The following is a 19,638-nucleotide window of genomic DNA, read 5'->3' as shown; positions in this document are numbered from 1 at the left end:
ACCTTAATGGGACATGTGACAATAAACTGACCTTGAAACCTTGAACCTTGAGTTAGCCCAGTTAAGTTCAATTGTTTTCTGCATCCTGTAGGTCAAAGTCTTTTTTCCTGCACATTGTTGGAAATGTAAGCTGATAAAAGTGGCATAAAAGCAACAAAAGGGCGGCACGGTGGCGCATTGGTAGAACTGCTACATTACAGTGCTTGCAGCGGCAGAGACCCATGTTCGATTCTGACTGCTGGTACTGCTGTACAGAGTTTGTACGTTCTCCCTGTGACCTGCGTGGGTTTTCTCCGAGATCTTCGGTTTCCTCCCACACTCCATAGACGTACAGGTTTGTAGGTTAATTGGCTTGGCATTAATGTATAAATATAAAATTGTCCCTGGTGTGTGTAGGGTAGTTTTAGTGTGTGGGGTAGACAAAAATGCTGTAGAAACTCAGCGGGTGCGGCAACATCTATGGAGGGAAGGAAATAGGCAACGTTTCGGGCCGAAACTTTAGTGTGTGGGGATCACCTGTGGGCGTGGACTCGGTTTCCGTGCTGTATCTCTAAACTAAACTAAAAAACTAAACAGTCAGGCAGCTGGGATGTGCTGTGGGTTAGCTGGACATCCAGAGAAAACCATAGGCTAGGTGTAGAAGTGTGTTCTAGTCTTCCGGACCCAGGAACCACAGCACTGAAGTCGGGTACACACTGAAGATCAAATGCATCTGCATCTGATTTTGTTCACTGTCACCATTAAGTCCAGTGATATTCTGTATATTGCTGAGTCCAGACAAACCACATCTGATCCACCCTACAAGGCCCAATCATTTAAAATCTTATATTTTTGTTTATTTTTGTTTTGCTCATATTTTGGGGGGCTATTTTCCATAAGTTACAATCATCCAGACAGCATGGGCAAAGCCTTAGTTCTTGCCACCAGTGGGCTGGTAATAACTCAGAAACCAGAAGGGTTAAGGCAACAGTGTTCTGGACTCTGCGCAACCACAATGTTATGGGTAACCATGGGGTTTCATGAGCACTGACTGTGAGACATGGGCTGGAGTTATTTTTAAGGTCAAATCAGATGCAGAAGAGAGAGGGGATCAGAAGAAAACCAAGGAAAACAGTTGAATTTAAAGCTCCAACGTTGAGGACCCAGGTTTTGGTCCTGGCCTTAGGTGCTGCCTGTGTAGACTTTCTCCCTGTGACTGTGTGGGTTTCCTCCCGTTGCTCTGGTTTCTTCCCACTGCTCAAAGACATGTGAGTTTGTAGTTTAATCGGCCTCTGTAAATTTGCCCTAATGTGTAGGGAGTGGATGAAAAGTGGCATAACATAGAACTAGGATGAACAGGTGATCAATGGTCGGTGTGGACTTGGTGGACCGAAGGGCATGTTTCCATGCTGAACCTTTCAATCAATCAATCAAAAAAATGTAGCAGCTGAAGTATTGTGATGTTACAGTTTCCTACTTTGGTTTGGTCCTAGGCTTGATTAGCAATCAATTGTGATTATCCTGTCATTAAATGGTACAAATCTTGACTTTTTCCAGAAAGTTCAACAAACAATTAAAGTGCAGATGGATCATTTTCTTAAAAATCAAAGAGAAATTGAGATTAACACATGTTTTCACAAAGCTAATGACAAGATGAACCAACAAGTTGAGGCAATTTATAGTGCATGGAATACCCTTTCATCCCTACAGGTTGCAGTGTGTTGGCCTAATCAATCAGTGTAAATATACAAAATACATTTTTGGTGTGATTATGCCACTGACGAAGGAGACGGTAATGTACATGAAGGCTATGGGCATAGATAGTGTTGAGTTAGCCCATTATATACATCTGAAAATCTTTGTATTGCTTGTATTGCTATAAAGGTTAATAAAGCTAATGACCACCGACCAGTGGCACTATTGTCCGTGGTGATAAAGTGCTTTGAGAGGTTGGTTATGATGCATATTAATTCATACCTCAACAAGAGCATGGATAGACTTCAACGGAGGATGCGATCTCACTGGCTCTCCACTCTGCTCTGGACCACTTGGATAATAAAAACAGAAATGTCAGGCAACCTGAATGCCCAGATTGATGAGGATTACAAAATATGGTGAACACTGCCCAGTCCATCATGGGTACTGACCTCTCCACCATCAAAGGGATCTACAAGTGATGCTGCCTCAAAAAGGCAGCCAGCATTATCAGTCACACTCTCATTTCACTCCTGCCATCAAGAAGAAGGTATAGGAGCCTGAAAACTGTAATGTCCAGATATAGGAGCAGCATCTTCCCAACAACCATTAGGTTATTAAAAACTACAACCTTCAAATAAGCTCCGAACTACATAGACTTGGGGGCGTTGTTTTTGTCTTTGCATTATCATTGTTTGTTTGCTTCTTTTTATATATATACTGAACTTATTATGATGTTTACAGAGTACTATGTTTACATATCTGTTGTGCTGCTGCACATAGGATTTTCATTGTTCCGTTTCAGGACATATGATAATTTTTTTAATGTTTTACTCTTGACTCCAGCATAAATCACCCTCATCCATCTCATTACATTGTGCATAAATTCACATTTCCTAATATGGAAGGGGTGGGTAACAGGTAAGATAAAAATTCAAACCCAGGTTCAATACTCTTTCAACACTCTCAATCTCTGAAGAAAGGAAATTCGAGCATGAAAATGTCCATTAAACATCACAGATCATTGCAAGTGCAATATCTTTGTTATTTTACTCTGCTGTATCTACAGTTATTCCTTTTGAAGTTTATTTCCTCTAAATTGTTTCCTTCTTTCCAATAACTACTATAGTTACTTTATCATCCATTTTGATTAGAGATGGAATAATACCTTTCATTATCATGCTCAGCATCAAAATAAAACATTTCACACACCTGAACAAATTAATTAAGCATATTGATGAACCCATACGAATGAGAAATTATTATTCTTCACACAAAACCATTGGCAATTGTAACTTGCAATTGCTCTTTAATTGAAAACATTCACTTGGAAGTTAAATGTTCACAAGATTAGAAAGTAATTGTGTTTTTTCTTACGATCCAGCCAGCTGCATTTAATTCCCACAGTAAGAGCGATGAGTCAGTTTGTGGTTAATCTACTCAGCTGCGTTCCTATGCAATCTATGACATATTAAGTTGTTTCTCCTTCTTATAAAGAAACAAAATCTATCAATTTAAGGTGTCCTTGGATTGCTCACTTACTACCAACAGCAATTTATTCTTGGTTTCAAACTGTCCTTCTCGTGCTGGAAACTAGAGGCTTCAGATGCGAGCTATTTCCATGATAAATGCTCCATTATTTTTGAGAGACTATTCTATCAACAATAGTCACACATTAAATATTGGGAGCTTTGTTAGCATTGGCTTTGTTTCTTTAAATTAGTCTTCGCTCAGAGAATAATTTTTTCCCCTTGTAAAAAGTTCTTCAGGGATCATGTACCAATGAATGATTTGCTGGGATTATTGTCATGCATTCGCATATCCCTCTCTGCTGTTCATATCTTAGGACCGGTCTAAATGTCTTTTAAAGTATCTGATTGTATCTGCTTCTCCCACCTCCTCTGGCAACTCATTTCAGATAACCATTACCTTCTGTGTGCAATAATATAAGAGACCTATAAGTCACCTATGTTTCAGTGAAAACAAACTCAGCCTTATAACTCTTAAAACCTTATCATCTCTCCTTATAACTACAGCCATCCATTCAAGGCACTATCCTGGATAATCGCTTCTGTGCTCTCTCATTCTACACATCCTTCTTTTGTGTATGACCAGAACTCCACTTTTGTGCAAAATTTCGATTAATCTGGGTGGAGATTGGTCATCGGGCAATATTACACTTCTTGTTAGGATGTTTGAAAAAGAGTTGAATTAGGGCTAACCAAAAAAGGATAGTTGAGGAAACCTAAGTGCGGGATCTCAATGAAGGAAGGAGAATGTGACTGACAGAATTGCTCTAGGTGGTGCAGCGCCGGAAACCCGGGTTCGATCCCGACTATGGGTGCTGTCTGTACGGAGTTTTACGTTCTCCCCGTGACCATGTGGGTTTTCTCCAAGATGTTCAGTTTCCTCCCACACTCCAAAGACATACCGGTTTGTAGGTTAGTTGGCTTGTTGTATGTGTAAATTGTCCCTAGGATAGTGTTAATGTGCGGGGATTGTTGGTCAGTGCAGACTCAGTGTGCTGAAGGCCCTGTTTCCGTGCTCTATCTCTAAACTAAACTAAAAGATCCAACATGGATTTTGTGAGCCAAATGTCTTCTATCTCTGCATGACAACGTTTAGATTCTATTTCCTTTAGGCTAATCAACTCTATTGTGAGTTAGAATGTCAAAAAGAACACTGCACAGAATGTGCCCATTTGTCCTAGAATGTTAACATGCTAGAACTTCACCTGAAACATTATACTTCCCTGTACAATGTAATACTCATCCTTTTGACATTCTTATCTAATCACACTTTCTATAGTTGCTGTTCAGTAGTTACTTGACATATATCATTGTGTGTTCCCATATATAATTTAAGCTGAGATGATTTGCATCCTTTTCTCCTGTTTCTCCTGTAAAGTTTTTGTTTTGTCTTCTTGTGACGTTAAACTCCCCACTGTGGAGACTCTCTGTGGCGATGTTAAACAGAGCAAATGTGAGGTGTTGCACTTTGAGAAATCAAATGTAAGGGGCATGTATACATTTAATGACAAGACTCTTAACAGCATTGATATTCAGAGAGATCTTGGATTCCAAGTCCATACTCCCTGAAAATGGCAACACCTGTAGTTATAGTAGTAAAGAAGGCATATGATATGTTTGCCTTCATTGGACGTAAGAGTCAGGAATGCTATGTTGCAGCTGTGCAACATTTTGGTTAGGCTGCATTTGGAGTATTGTGTGCAGGGCCGTTCGCCTCATTAAAGGAAGGATGTGGAGAGGGTGCAGAAGGGGTTTACCAAAATATTGCCAGGATTAGAAGGTAATAGCTATAAGGAGAGGTTGGACAAACTCCATTGTTTTCTCTGGAATGTCAGAGATTGAAGGGAGACCTGATAGAATTGTATACAATTATGCGAGATATAACTAGAGGAGACAGTCAAAACTGTACACGCAGTGTGGAAATGACAAAGACTAGAGAGCATAGCTGTAAAGTCAGAGGAAAAAAGTTTAAAGGATATGTGTGGGGCAATTATTTTACCCAGAGAGTGGTGGTTTCCTGGAACATGCTGCCAGTGGTGGTGGTGGAAGTAGAAACAATAGTGGCGCTTAAGAAGTTTTTGGATAGGCACCTGTGTATGCAACGAATGGAGGGAAATGGATTACATGCAGGCAGAGCAGATGTTTTTTAACAGGGCATCATGTTGAGCACAGACATTGTGGGCCAAAGGGCCTGTTCCTGTGCTGTACTGTTCTATGTACTGCTTCATGGTCACTCATTAAAGTATAGACAAGTTCCTCTGATATCTGAGCCAATGTGAATAGTTTATTTGTTTCATTTTATTTTGTTGTGCCTTGCTACTTTCAGGTTAGTTACCATGTTTCCCCATATTGGAATAAGGATTAGTTCAGATGTATTTTGTTGATTGTCAAGGGCTTTCAGAGACTGTGCAGTTATGATGACAATTGTTTGCTGTTTTTCAACACTAATCTTATTTTTTTCAGTGTTTTCAAATATTTTCATTTTCCCCCAGTGAAAAATATCACACTCAGGATTCAGCAATTTTCTCCCCCACTCACACAAACACACAATAGAAAAATGATCCTATAGTGTTTTAATTGTACTCTACTCAGTACAATGTAGTTTTGGATACTGTCGAGTAAGGAAATGGGCTGACAGAACTAAGATCACATGGCTGGCATTGTTAAAATGCCTATTTCATTACTCCAACCAACCCGATCGAGTGGCACAATAGAAACTGTTTTCTCATTGCAGTCTGGAAATGTTGTATGAAAAAAGTTACAAACTCTATTAACAAAAGTTGGCCCAAACAACCCTTGGTCCTTCTGTTTCTATGATTTGTGATGATGAAAGAATTTTAAATAGAATGTACGTTTACAGTGCAGTCTGGCGGTTTCACTTATGAAAAATAAATCACAGAGCTCAGTATTGGCATTTGAATTATACGTGAGGTGTTTCATATAAATGTAACATTAGGTGCAGACCATCACCAGTATAACAGCTCATATATTTATTTCAAGCGATAAGCTAGAATGTGATAATAGATGTCATATATCATATTAGATTTACAATTTTTCTCTTGCCCTTCTAGCATTTTCAGAATTTGTCATAAATGAACAGTGAGGTATGACTTATGGAAATTTAATCGACTCAAAGATCCCAATAATATAAATCATAAGACAATGGTTTAGATAAGTTTTGATTGTCCCTCAAGCTTCTCAGGTTCAAATTGGAATCACAATCTTCAGCCTCTGAAATCCACTCAATGCCCGGTAGAAATCGCACTTGATGGACTTGAATCAGTAATTTAACCCTCATTAACTGTGTTAAAAATATTATGTAGTAGCAAAAGTGTATTTTACTTCATTTGCAGAGTTCTGTTCCGTTGATTTCAATCCATGAAGTGGATTGCAGAACTCGGCACTGCTATAGAACACATTGTCCACTATCCATAGCTCTTCCAGAATCATTTATTTTATACACGTATCCCTATTATCCACACCTCATTCCATTTATTTTATTATCTTTTTTCTCCCGTCTATCTTTCTCCGCATCCTGGTTTGTTTTAAATCTAAATAAATCCATTTATGAAAGGTCAGTGCATTGTAACATTAAGCATGTTTCTCATTTCACAGATATTGTCAGATCTATTTGGTGTTTCCATCATTTTCTGGGTTTTATTTTTTTAACATTGAATCAATTGTCTATTTTTTTAAGTTTTATTTAATGAGTGTGATTTTTTTTTCCAGGTCTTTTGAACTAAAGTGAGAATAAAAAGATGTGTAGTGTGAGGTTGTGACAGGATTATGAATCTTATTGTCTTTGGTGGCAGTTGTGCTCCTTTTTTGTACATCAGTGTATAGCCATCATACCACTAGTGGCCAGGAAGCTCTTGTCAGTACGTGAAATATAATGTCCTTCGGAGACTGTTCACCCACCAATTTGTCTGCTTGCATGATGCAACCTCTGCTCTACGGTATTTCCCAGCTGTATTTGATAAAGTTTGAGATATATGAAGGTTTGAATGTGGTCTTTTGTTACCCAGCATGGCCGTCAGTTCCTGGGTATGCTGTGCTGGTCCTTTTTGTTCAACCATCTCTTGCTGTGCAGGAAGATTAATTTTGTGAGAGGTTGAATCAGATGGAAGAAGATTGCTTTCCTGGCCCTCATCTGTACCGTAGCAATGCTATAGCTTGGGGTATCCTGTCAGTCAACTTCTTCAGATTACACAGATGCACTTTTTGCCTAGCCATCTCTCCTTTAAGAGAAGACACTTGCATTGAAACTCAGAAAACATATAATGCTGAAAGAATTTGGCAAGCTAAGCATCAATCAAAGCTGGGAAAATTTAGAAAACAACATGGGAGAAGCAGGGAAAACAACGGATGTGATGTGTGATCAGGTGGAGAGAAAATGGATGTCATCGAATGGCATCTGCAGAAAGGTGGTACTGAAAGGTTAAATCAGCAAACCTTTTTTTTCACCTATTGTCAAAACACTCTCTCCCTCTCTTTCCCTTTCTCCTTTTCTCTTTTTCCCCTTTTCTCTCTCTCTTTCTCACACAATACTTACACAATAATGTTTCTGGTTTTGTTTCTTATTTCCAGCATCTGCAGCTTTTTGCCACTTGGCCAATTCTGACATACTTCAGTATGTCCCTCTACAGGTGCTATCTGCCTTGCTTTTTCAACATTCTCCTTAACTTCACATTTTCAGCAACTATTGCTTTCTGTATATCAAAGTCGCAGCATTGTTTGTTTCTGTTTATGTCTCTCGTCTATCCTCTTTCTAATTCCACCACTCCAGATAGATTAGCTGTTATTTACAAATCTTACCACTCTGATTAGCTGACCTGTGTCATCCATTTTGCTTTTTGTCAACTCTATCGGAGGCATTCCTTTTCATTTTTCCCAATCCTCCTTCTTTCCTGTAACCTAAAATGTGCCTATTTTCTAGTCTTGTTCCTTCCAAAGATCATTGTCCTGAAAAACTTACTCTCTCCACAGATGCTGCCTAAACCGCTGATCATTTGCAGCATCGTCTGGTTTTAATTAGATTTACATAGAACGCTTTAGGATTTTCCATTACACCAAGAAGAGTCATGTCCCCTACTAACACTGAAACTTGCACAGATAGCTTATCCGTCAACTTTAACTAAGGGCAGGCTATCATCATTCTTCCATTCATGCCAATATATATTTGCTTAGTTCTGCTCAGCATTTGTACCAGACCTGGGAACATGGTTGGTGTTTCAAGCACAAGAGAATCATGTAATAACTGAGAGCATGGTTTCAATTTCACATTTGATTAAAATCTGATGGTGTGCAGCTGTGTGTTTTTCAACGAAATTAATAATAGGCATGACAGCATATCAGCACACAGCGTTGTATAAATTGTTCAACCTCTAAATAAGGTTTGGAGTGATAAATGTCTTGCCCATACTAAGGTTGCAAATTACTTTGCTGAACATTTTATTGAGACTTCTAAGTATAAGTAACAACATTTGTTGATAAGGATAATGCAGTTGATGTAGTCAACATAGAGTGCAGTAAAGTCCCAATGGAACATTGCTTCAAAACATAGAGTCCCTCGGATCCAAGGCTCGTTGGAAAATTTAATCCAAAAGTTGCTTTGTGATAGATACTGAGGGACAAGGGCAATGTAGTATACTTTGGGACGTGTATTAACAGTAAATGACAAAGACCTTGGAGCATTGGTGTAAAAAGGGACCTCGGGGTGCAGGTCTATAACTCACTGAAAGTAGCTACACAGTGGACGGAGTAGTGATGAAGACATTTGATATGATTGCCATCATACGCTGAGGCATTTGGGTATAACATAGGACATCATGTTGCAGCTGTTGCAGCCCACAATATTTGTGCCAAACATGATGCCAAGACAATTGCTAATCTGCCTGCATGTAATCCATGTCCTTCCATTTCCTGCCTATCCATATATTAGACCACATTTAGATTTTTTAATGTATAATTCTGGTTGCCACACTGCAGAGAGAATGTGGGAGGAATAGACAGAGTATGGAAGAGATTCACCAGGATGTTCCCTGGAATGGAAAGCCATGGTTAACAAGAGAGTTTGGGTAAGCTGGGTTTCTTCACAATGGAATATAGGAGACTGAAGGGTGGCCCTATGGAAGTTAAAACTGATGAGGAGCATAAATAGTATATCTATATATCATTTTCTTAGGGCAGGGGAGTCTAGAACTAAAGGGCACAGGTTTAAGGTAAGGAGAAATACGTTTTGGGAGATCATGGGGTAGGTTTTTCACAGAGGATGGTGGTTATCTGGAACAAACTGCCATAGGAGAGGTCATAGACAGATACAAACACACATTAAACAAGCACTTGGGCAAGTGTTTAGAAAGTAAAGTGTATAAGGAAACAAGCCTAAAGCAAGCAAAAGGGTCAGTGTGTATAGACGAGGAAGGCCCATGGTTGTGCTGTATGATTCTATGATTCTATAATGGCTGCAAACAGTTGTGAACACTGCCTTGTTCTGACCTCCCCACCATCAAAGGGATTTACAACAGTCTCTACCTAAAAAGGCAGCCAGCATCATCAGAGACCCACACCACCCCTGCCATTGGGAAGAAGGTACAGGAGCTTGAAACCTGTAATGTCCAAGTTCAGGAAAACTTTCTTCCCTCTGCCTTCAAACTATTAAACATTACCATAAGCTTTGAACTACATAGACTATTATTGTTATTATTGCACTATTAGTGTTTGTTTTGTGTGCGTGTGTGCATATCTATCTTATATACTGTATACAGTATATATATATCTATATTACTAAAAGTAAGATTTTGACCACTTCCTGTTTTTCTGTTTCATGATTTTTGAAAAAAACGCTGCCACTTACGGCTGTGATTTTTGGACATCTTACTCAGAGTCCCCCTCCGCTGCGCAGGACAAGAGGATTTTTTACATCGATGAAAAATAAAAGAGTTATTAATGTTTAAAAAATGTTGACATTCTCTTTGCTGCCCCGCTGGTGGGAGGGGGGAGGGACTATAAAATCCGGGAGTGTTGTGCCTCACTCAGTCACTGCAAGATGGAGGAAGCAAGAGGGTCACGTCTCTCTGAGCTGTGAATAACACTGAACACATGTCTACTCAACTGTGAGTGCCCTTAATGTGGTTTGAAAATGAAAATGTGGTTGCTTTGAAATGCTGCACTGCAAATGGTTGTTGGTGGTGGTAACTGCTTTGAAATGCTGCATTGCAAATGGTTGGTGGTGGTGGTGGTAATTGCTTTGAAATGCGGCACTGCAAAAATGGTTGTTGTTGGTGGTGGTGGTAACTGCTTTGAAATGCTGCACTGCAAAAATGGCTGTTGTTGTTGGTGGTGGTAACTGCTTTGAAATGCTGCACTGCAAAAATGGTTGTTGTTGGTGGTGTTGGTAACTGCTTTGAAACGCTGTACTGAAAAAATGGTGGTTGTTGTTGGTGTTGGTAACTGCTTTGAAATGCTGCCCTGCAAAAATGGTGGTTGTTGGTGGTGGTAACTGCTTTGAAATGCTGCCCTGCAAAATGGTGGTTGTTGTTGGTGGTGGTCTTTTTTTATTTTTGTCTTGTTAAATGTATGTCTTGAGTTAGTTTTTATTATTTTTTTTAGCTGTGTATATGTGGGGGGTGGTGGGGGGGCTGTGGGGGAAACCGTTTTAAATCTCTTCCCTGTGCAGGGACCCGACTATTCCCTGTCGGGTCTCGGATGTCGTTGGGCCTAACATCGTGGAGCCGGCGGCGACCTCCGGCCAGGACTAATCTGGGGGCTCCAGTTGCAGAGCCTGCGGAACTGACATCGCGGAGCTGGCCAACTTCGGAGCGGGAAAAGCTGCGGTGGCGTGCGGCTGTGACCCGACTTTGGGAGTTCGGAGGCACCGGCCGCAGACCCGGTGGACGGGAACATCGGGAGCTCCAGTCCCTGGTGGGAGACCGCTTTTCCGAGCTCCGCAACGGCGACTTCTCCCGCTGGAATCGCGGGTTTAAGGACATGGAGCCGGGGCCTAACATCGCCCGGCGTGGCTTAAACGGCCTCAGGACTTACCATCGCCCGCCAGGGGGCTTTAACATCGGAGCCCCAGTTCGCCTCGACACTGCAGTTGGACTGCTGGACCACGGGAGAAGGAACAAAGGGAAGAGATAAAGACTTTGCCTTCCATCACAGTGAGGAGATGTTGGTGACTCACTGTGATGGATGTTTATGTAAACTGTGTTAAGTGTCGGTCTTGGATTGTTTTGTAATGTAAAAAAAAACATAAAAAACTGTAGAAATGATATTTCGTTCAAACCTAGGTTTGAATGACAATAAATTGCATTCTATTCTAATTGCTTTGAAATGCTGCACTGCAAAAATAGTGGTTGTTGGAAACTTGACAACTTCATGTTTGCACTGTATATTGATTTTAGATAAAACGCTACCACTTATGGCTGTGGTTTTTGGCCATCTTACTCAGTCCCACGCTGCTCATCAGGTGAAAAATAAAAGTGTTATTAGTGTTTTTTAAATGTTGAGAATCTCTCTCCTGTCAATCACACCATGAAGGCCACACCCCTTCCGGTTGGAGGGGGGAGGGATTATAAAATCCGGAAGTGTGGGTGTGGCTCAGTCTCTGCAAGATGGGGGAGGGAGAGGTCATGACTGTCTGAGCTGTAAATCAACTGAACACACTGAATGTCTACTGAACTGTGAGTGTGGTGTTTATGTGGTGTTTTGTGTGGTTTTATGGTGGGGGTTTTTTGTTTTTTTTGTTTTTTTTATTATTTATTTCGAACAGAATAAAAGAATAAAAAGCAAGTGTGAAACGGCATACAAAAAACAAAACAAGAATATTTATAGTCATAAACAATACCTATAAATAAATGAAATCGTACGTGTCCGAAAAGGAGCAGGAAGAAGCCAAAGCTTATTAATTCCCACCCCTTATTCAACTGCTTGTAATTATCTTATACAAATTTAGCAGCTATATGTACATCATATGTACACCAGCCACTATATGTACACCAAATTATTTACATTTATACACTAATCAAATATTTACAAAGCCATACAAAAAAGAAAAAAAGAAAAAGAAAAGAAAAACCCTCATATACTTTACAGTATCTTAGTCATATATACAACCCATCACTCTATAATCACCCTTTCCAATACAATCAGTATAACAAATATCCCACTCACAATCACCTCTCATCCCCATACCCTTTTAAACAGTTGTTTTTGTACATCTTTTTAAACTGAATTATGCTTGTGCTAATTTTTATCTCCTGTCCATTCCACAAATTCACACCACAGATTGCTATGCACATACTTTTAAGAGTTGTTCTGACATTGAGTTTTTTTTAATTATGTTCCCCTCCCAAATTATACCCACCCTGTCTTTCCATAAACAGGTTTTGTATATTTCTTGGAAGTAAATTATTTTTTGCTTTGTACATGATTTGCGCAGTCTTAAATTTAACCAGATTGGTGAACTTCAGTGTATGTGATTTTAAGAATAATAAATTGGTATGTTCAAGATATCCAACGTTATTGATAATTCTTATTGCTCTTTTTTGTAATGCGCATAACGGCAGTAGGTTGGTTTTGTAGGTGTTACCCCATATCTCCACACAGTAACTCAAATATGGCAATATGAGTGTATTATATGTTTCATCCTGCTTGAAATGGAATGAAACCGCACTTGAATTTGGTCGCCTTGCACCCTGCTTGAAATGGCATGAAACTGCACTTGAATTTGCTGGCATTGCACCCTGCTTGAAGTGGCATGAAACTGCACTTGAATTTGGTGGCCTTGCGCCCTGCTTGAAATGGTAGGAAACTGCATTTAAATTTGGTTTCCTTGCAACCTGCTTGAAATGGAATTTCAAGGAATAGCCGTGAGTCAACTGCTAGCCCACCAGCCGTGAGTGAGCTGCCAGCACATCAGGCTTGAGTGACTGAGCTGCCACCCCAAGAATCCATTTGGCTCACAATGTCCATACTAGCCCTCTGGAAACCAGTCCCTTCAGCCCACAATACCCATACTAGCGCTCCAGAAAGCCCCCCTCCTCCCAAAGGGACAGCACTTTGGGAGGACTAATAAGGATACAACATGAATAATAGGGCCCTAGATACTATTAAGGAATAAAGGGACTTTGATGTACAATGAAAGGTAGGGCCCGAGGAAGTTTTGAGGGACTTTGGTGTAGAAAACCAAGGATTCCCAAAGATAACAACGGGTAATGGGATATGGAATACCAGCCTACATTGGTCACTTAGAATATAAAAACAGTGGGGTTTTGGCAAAATTCTATGTAACACTGGTGAGGTTATTGGTGTGGTAATGTATGCAGCTCTGGCCACTACAGTACAGTTCAGTTACAGTACAGTTTAGTTTATTGTCACATGTACCGTGGTACAATGAATAGCTTTTCGTTGTGTGCTAACCAGTCAGCAGAACGACAATACAAGATTACAACCAATCCTTTTACAATGTATAGATACATGATAAGGGAATAATGTTTAGTGCAATACCCTAAAGGAAGCACACGATTGCACTTGAGAGGATACAAATAGGTTTCCAAAATAGAGCTATTCACTTACAAATAGAGCTGTTCACATGCCGAGTTCTTTTCCTTGGAGCAGCAAAAGCTTTAGGGGGTCCCCGACAGAGGTCTACAAAATAATGAAAGGCAGAGAAAAGGTAAATGGAAGAAAACCTTACCTTACAAAAGAGGTGTCAAAAGTAGAGGATGTAGTTGGAGGGTAAGGGGTGAAAAGTTTAGGAGGCCTAATAAGGATACAACATGAATAATAGGGCCCTAGGAATAAAGGTACTTTGATGTACAAGTCTAATGAAAGGTCGAGCCTCTGTGTGAGTGATGGAGCCGGGTACATTCACAAAGTATAGATATCAAGATGAGCACTTAAATTTCTAAGACACAGCAGCTAGCAAATGGGTGCCTGATCAAAGGATTAGTATAAATGGATAACAGATGGGAACCATTGACATGGTGGTCTGAAGGGCCTGCTTCACTGCTATGATTCTATGAGCATAAATTTCTGCATTAAAAGAATAAAGACCTTAAATTGGATAAGATGCCATTTACAGTATGGAATGGTGCATTTGACTGTGTGATGTAAATAGCATGAAACCATCTCTCCTATGGTAAGTAAATGCCAGAGCTGGAAGATGGTGCCATGTTGCTTGTGTGGAGTTTGCACATTATCCGTGTGATTGCATGGTTTACCCTAGTCCTCCAGTTTCTTCCTACATGCCAAGGACATGCTGGTTCGTAACCGAATTGGCTACTGTAAGTTTCATGGCTACTCCATGTCGTAGAGTCATAGAGTGATACAGTGTGGAAACAGGCCCTTCGGCCCAACTCGCCCACACCAGCCAACAATGTCCCAGCTACCCTAGTTCCACTTGCCTGCTCTTGGTCCATAACCCTCCAAACCTGTCCTATCCATGTACCTGTCCAACTGTAGGTTGCTGCTAAGAAAATCATGGTGAAGGTGTGTTGATGGAGATGTGAGGAAAAATGGAATTAGTGTGGATGGGTGCTTGGTGGTTAGCAAGCTCATGGTGAGCTGAAGGGGTTGTTTCCATACTCTATAATTCAGTGACATTAACACTGCAAAAGTGGGATAAAATAGAACTAGTGTACGGGTGATCATTGGTTTGCATGGATTCAGTGGGCTGAAGGGCCTGTTTCCACGATGTATGTCTAAACTAAAATGATATTGTTTCACCTCACTCATGCTATAACTTTTCCTCCAAGTTTTTCCCCAATTTCACTCATTGTTCTTCCCTCTATTTTCACATTCCCTCCATCCCTCTTATCCTTCCCCCATTTACTCTTGTGGCCTGCTCCATGTCCCATCCTCTCTGTCCTTTTGAATCTACCATTGATTTACATCTTTTCTGTTATCTTTTCCATCATAATTTCACTCTGGCAGGCTAGTCAGTACCGGTTCTCATTTGAAGCTCTGAAAATGTAGACAATGGGAATTTATTCAGCTAATTATGTTCCGATCTACAATTTGGACAGTGCAAAATAGCTATATTTCACAGAGCTGTGGTGTATGTAAAATTACAGAAGTCATGCCCAAAGTATTTTGAGTGCACTGTGATTCATCCGGTGCTCCACAATGCAAAGACTTTCTTTATGTTCCTAGAATTTTACTAATAAAGCCTTTCTATTTGACTTGGCTGGGAGTATTTATGATTGTCCCACCTTGTGATCAAGTCATTTGTTGAAAAATGTTGAGGAAACTTATGTAACTTATTAAAAAAAGAGGAGGAAACTCGTGGTACCAATTAATCTAAAAGCACTTCTGTAATTCACGGCACCGTCCCACCAGACATTACTATTGTAAATATGCTTGATTAACACACTCCTTGATCACATTGTCCACATGTCATAAATAAATTACAAAAAATAAATTATCTGCACTCCCCAATGTTAATATAGGCTTGGATTATTGTCTCATTAAAATGTCACATTCACATTTGTGCACTTTGAAAATGAAAACAGGTCATCCTAACATACTACGGCCTAGAAATTCATTTCATTTCTCCTTAATACAAGTAGCAAGCTGGCGCTGGGTAGTTCACCCGTGCTGATTACAGATGAATAGTTGCCGTTTTCGTGCAAGATCATTTTCACTGGGCATTGCTTCCTAATAAGGAACATAACATGTCTATTGATACTTTATCACTGAAATAAAGACAGCTTCTGTCACTTCGCCATGAAGCTGACACAACAGGACTCCATCCCTTAAAAGGAATCTCTCCACAAAGGCAAACCATTACTGCAAGTGTTCTGGCTTCTGGAATGGGCAACAGGGAGGCAGGAGATGCGAGAGATTATGACCCAGCTTTACAGAACATACATGGAGATCCAGATGTCTAAAAGCCCCCAACTCGATGTAGCTGAAGGAGATGGTGACGAAGCTGTCAGCCAGGAGTGTGATTATAAGAAATGTGGAGGATGCAGAAAGAAAGGAAGAGCCCTATCACTTCAAACTACTTTTCAAGTGTCCTGTCTTTAGCTGAAACAAACAAACTCACCTTCCTAAATGCACATGTGGATGTGTGCACACGAAAAGACAGGTACACAACGATGCCCAAACACTCCCATAGATGAGAGAGAACCCTGCCCCATACATAAGTACCAGCATACAATATATACTCATTCCCTCGGTCAGTCAAGCAAAGGGACAATCCTCCATTAACACTCCTTGGTACAGGGCCTGATAAATTACATCCCAGTGTATCAAAAGACAGAGCCATGGAAATAAGAGACCCTCTGGTTGTCATCTTCCAAAGATCAATTGATTATTGAATGGTTCCAACACATTGAAGGATGGCAAATGTAACCTTAGTATTTAAAAGAAAAGAAGGAGAAGGGAAATGGAGAAGACCAGTTGCTCTAAAATTGGTCTTCTTTCATGTCCATCTTCCATGTTTCAAATGTTGACATTGCTGTCATCGTCCGTCCTGAAAAGGACGTAAGCTTCCGGCGACAATCAGTGGGAGCCATCACTTGTTGCAACAGATGACGGTGGTAGCAGAATTAGCTTGGGATATTTCCAGTTTCCAGCCCGCGATGTGGATGCTTCTGCTACGGGGCCTCTAACATTGGTGGGGGAAATATTGGAGCCAATTGTAAAGAAAGTGATAATTGAACAATCAAGTTCAAGTTCAAGTTCACTTTTATTGTCACATACACCATTGGCACAGTGAAATTTTAGTTACCATACAACCATACAAATAAAAAGAACACAATACACAATAGAGTTTAACATAAACATTCACCACAGCAGAATCAACGTTTCCCACTGTGATGGAAGGTAATAAAGTTCAGTCGTCTTCCTCTTTGTTCACCCGTGGCCGGGGCCTAGAACCCTCCGCAGTCGCCACTATGGACGGCCCAATGCACAGGCCCTCTCGCCGGGATGATTAAGAAAGCATGTCCTAATTCTGATTGCAATAATAAATTTAATGACAATAACTTAATATAATTGTTTATATATTGTTCTTTATAATAGCTTTAATTGTAAACATTGTAAACATTTTTTTCCTCCTATTATAAAAATGCTTGCTAACATTATCTGCAATATGTCTCATTAATATCTTATATTATTAGCCATAGTAACTAGAGGAATCTCTTTAATGTTGCACAAGTTTTGGTAAAATTAATTTACTATTTCCAATTGTCATTATCCCTGAGTGGATCCAATCGACAATGTTAAGTGGATTTATGAATATAGGTCATCTTTGAATTTGAACATTGTAAGGTCCCGAATGGATAGTTGGTGTACTAAAGTAGAATACTCAGAAATTGTGAGTAAACCCAAATCAAATGGCCAAATGCAGACATTAATTTGTTTGTTTCATCAGCTAAGCCAGTGCCTCTGGGCTTTCTCTTGGCAATGTTACCAAGAGCAAGGGGTTAGTTCCAATTTCTTCACTATTTACACTGGGAGCAATCTAAGGGAAGCTGACTGTGAGTGAAAATGTAATAGCTTCAACAGACCATCTTCAGGTTGAAGGCAGTCTGACTGGCCCAAATCACAGGGAAAGCTGCTTGGTTGAATTATAAATCTCCACTGAGATTTAAACACTTACATTAAAAAAAGTTGCACGGAAAAGAACAGAATAGACTGTGAGATTCTGGTTATCCATGACCCTTTTCTTGACAAACACATTTGAAGTCAAGCCAATCCATTCAGTCTTCTGAGCTGTGACCAACAAAATAATACTGGATTGTCCCTGAACTCATTAAACTTCAAATAGTAAGCCAATCATATAGCACAATCTTTAAACCTATGCTTGCTCCAATTTATAAATATTTATGACAGTGTATTAGATGTCTTAGATTCTTTATTTATTCAGTGCTTTAAGCCTTTCCATTTCAATTTTCTGCAAATATTTATTCAGCTTAGCCTCAGTAATTGATTAACAGATTTCTATTGAGAATCTGCTCTATAGGTTAAAATCTATGTAAGGAGAAAGTATCCTTTTACACTTGACTGTCAAATGAGGATTGTCAATTTTGCATTCACTCACTTAGTCTGAGTGGCAACAATCCAAATTAAACAGAATGGTCACTTCCACATTATCCAAGCATTACAATGGTTTAAGATCTTTCAATTCTGCTTTCAAACTCTTCAATTGTATTTTCCCCAACGAAGCAGAATTGAATTATGTGAACCACTCTTTCATAGTTTTACTAAGCCAGAATGTTCAGTGTTCTCTCAAAACAACTGATGTTCTTTTGAAGGTACTGAGCCTGAGACTCAATGCAGTAACCAGATGTGGCTGTACAAATGGCCCATATTACGTTAACAAAAATTGCCTTAGCGCATGGTTAAGTCCAGGCATTATGCACTGTAATACATTGTTAACTGTATGACAAAATACTCTTATCAAGTGGTCAGTAATCACTCTGAAATCTACTTCATTTTTTCTTCCCCTGCAAAGGTACATCCAATTATCGTGCATGCACATTTCATTTTGCTTGTTTCATTTTTCATACTGTTCACTTATGCACATTAAAATATATCCATCATGTACTGTTCTAAAATCCTTTGAATTCTATCAATCTCTACTTTGCTTGTCACAAAGCAACTTCACTTGATGTCAAGAACTTCTATAAATATTCTTTAATGAATAGTGTAATCAGCCCAGTTGCAAAGCAAAACTTTGGGAAATTCCATCAGGTCTTTTCCATATAGAATCCATTCCATTTACCATTATATTTCATTTTATTTCTATTACTTTGCCAATTTTCAGCAAGCTAACTTATCTTTCTCATATCGGACAATGATTGATGATAATCTTTTACCCTCCCATCTCAGATTCTGAATTTTGCAGTGACACAAAGAGTGAAACTACCAACATTTGCTGTTGTTACGGCATAAATTAGATTGTAATTTCCAATGCCTGCACATTGGAATGTAGGAAAATGCTGCCCTGTCAGTTTGTTTTTCCATAATCTATATGAACTGAGGACTCAGCAGCAAACTTGGCATTAAGACACATGGCAAGCACAAATCCATTTCTACTTGATACCCTTTAGGAAGCTATGGAAGGTTTGAGCTAGTCCATTCAAGAGTAAGTAAATTTCAAACAATGTGCTGCCCAAATAACTTTCAAACAATCTGGCAGGAAATATCTTCCTTGCTGACAACAAAGTTTTTATTCACTTCAAGATATCTTTGGGGACTTTTTAAAAAACATGTTTTTAACTTTTATTTTTCTCCCTCCATCCCATTTTTCTTTCCCTCTGCTTTGATTTCTGTTCATGATTTTATATTAAATTATTTATTCCAACTTGTATTTTTTGTTTTATACTTCACCTACCTTGATACGGATTTTTCGGTGAGATTGTTTGATTAAATAACCTATGACCATAATCTACGACCTATCGCACTGAAGACACCCAGATGC

This window comes from Amblyraja radiata, chromosome 11, assembly GCF_010909765.2.
Source record: "Amblyraja radiata isolate CabotCenter1 chromosome 11, sAmbRad1.1.pri, whole genome shotgun sequence".
Classification (NCBI taxonomy): domain Eukaryota; kingdom Metazoa; phylum Chordata; class Chondrichthyes; order Rajiformes; family Rajidae; genus Amblyraja; species Amblyraja radiata.
The sequence above is the reverse complement of the archived record's forward strand: the minus strand, read 5'-3'. Positions refer to the sequence as shown.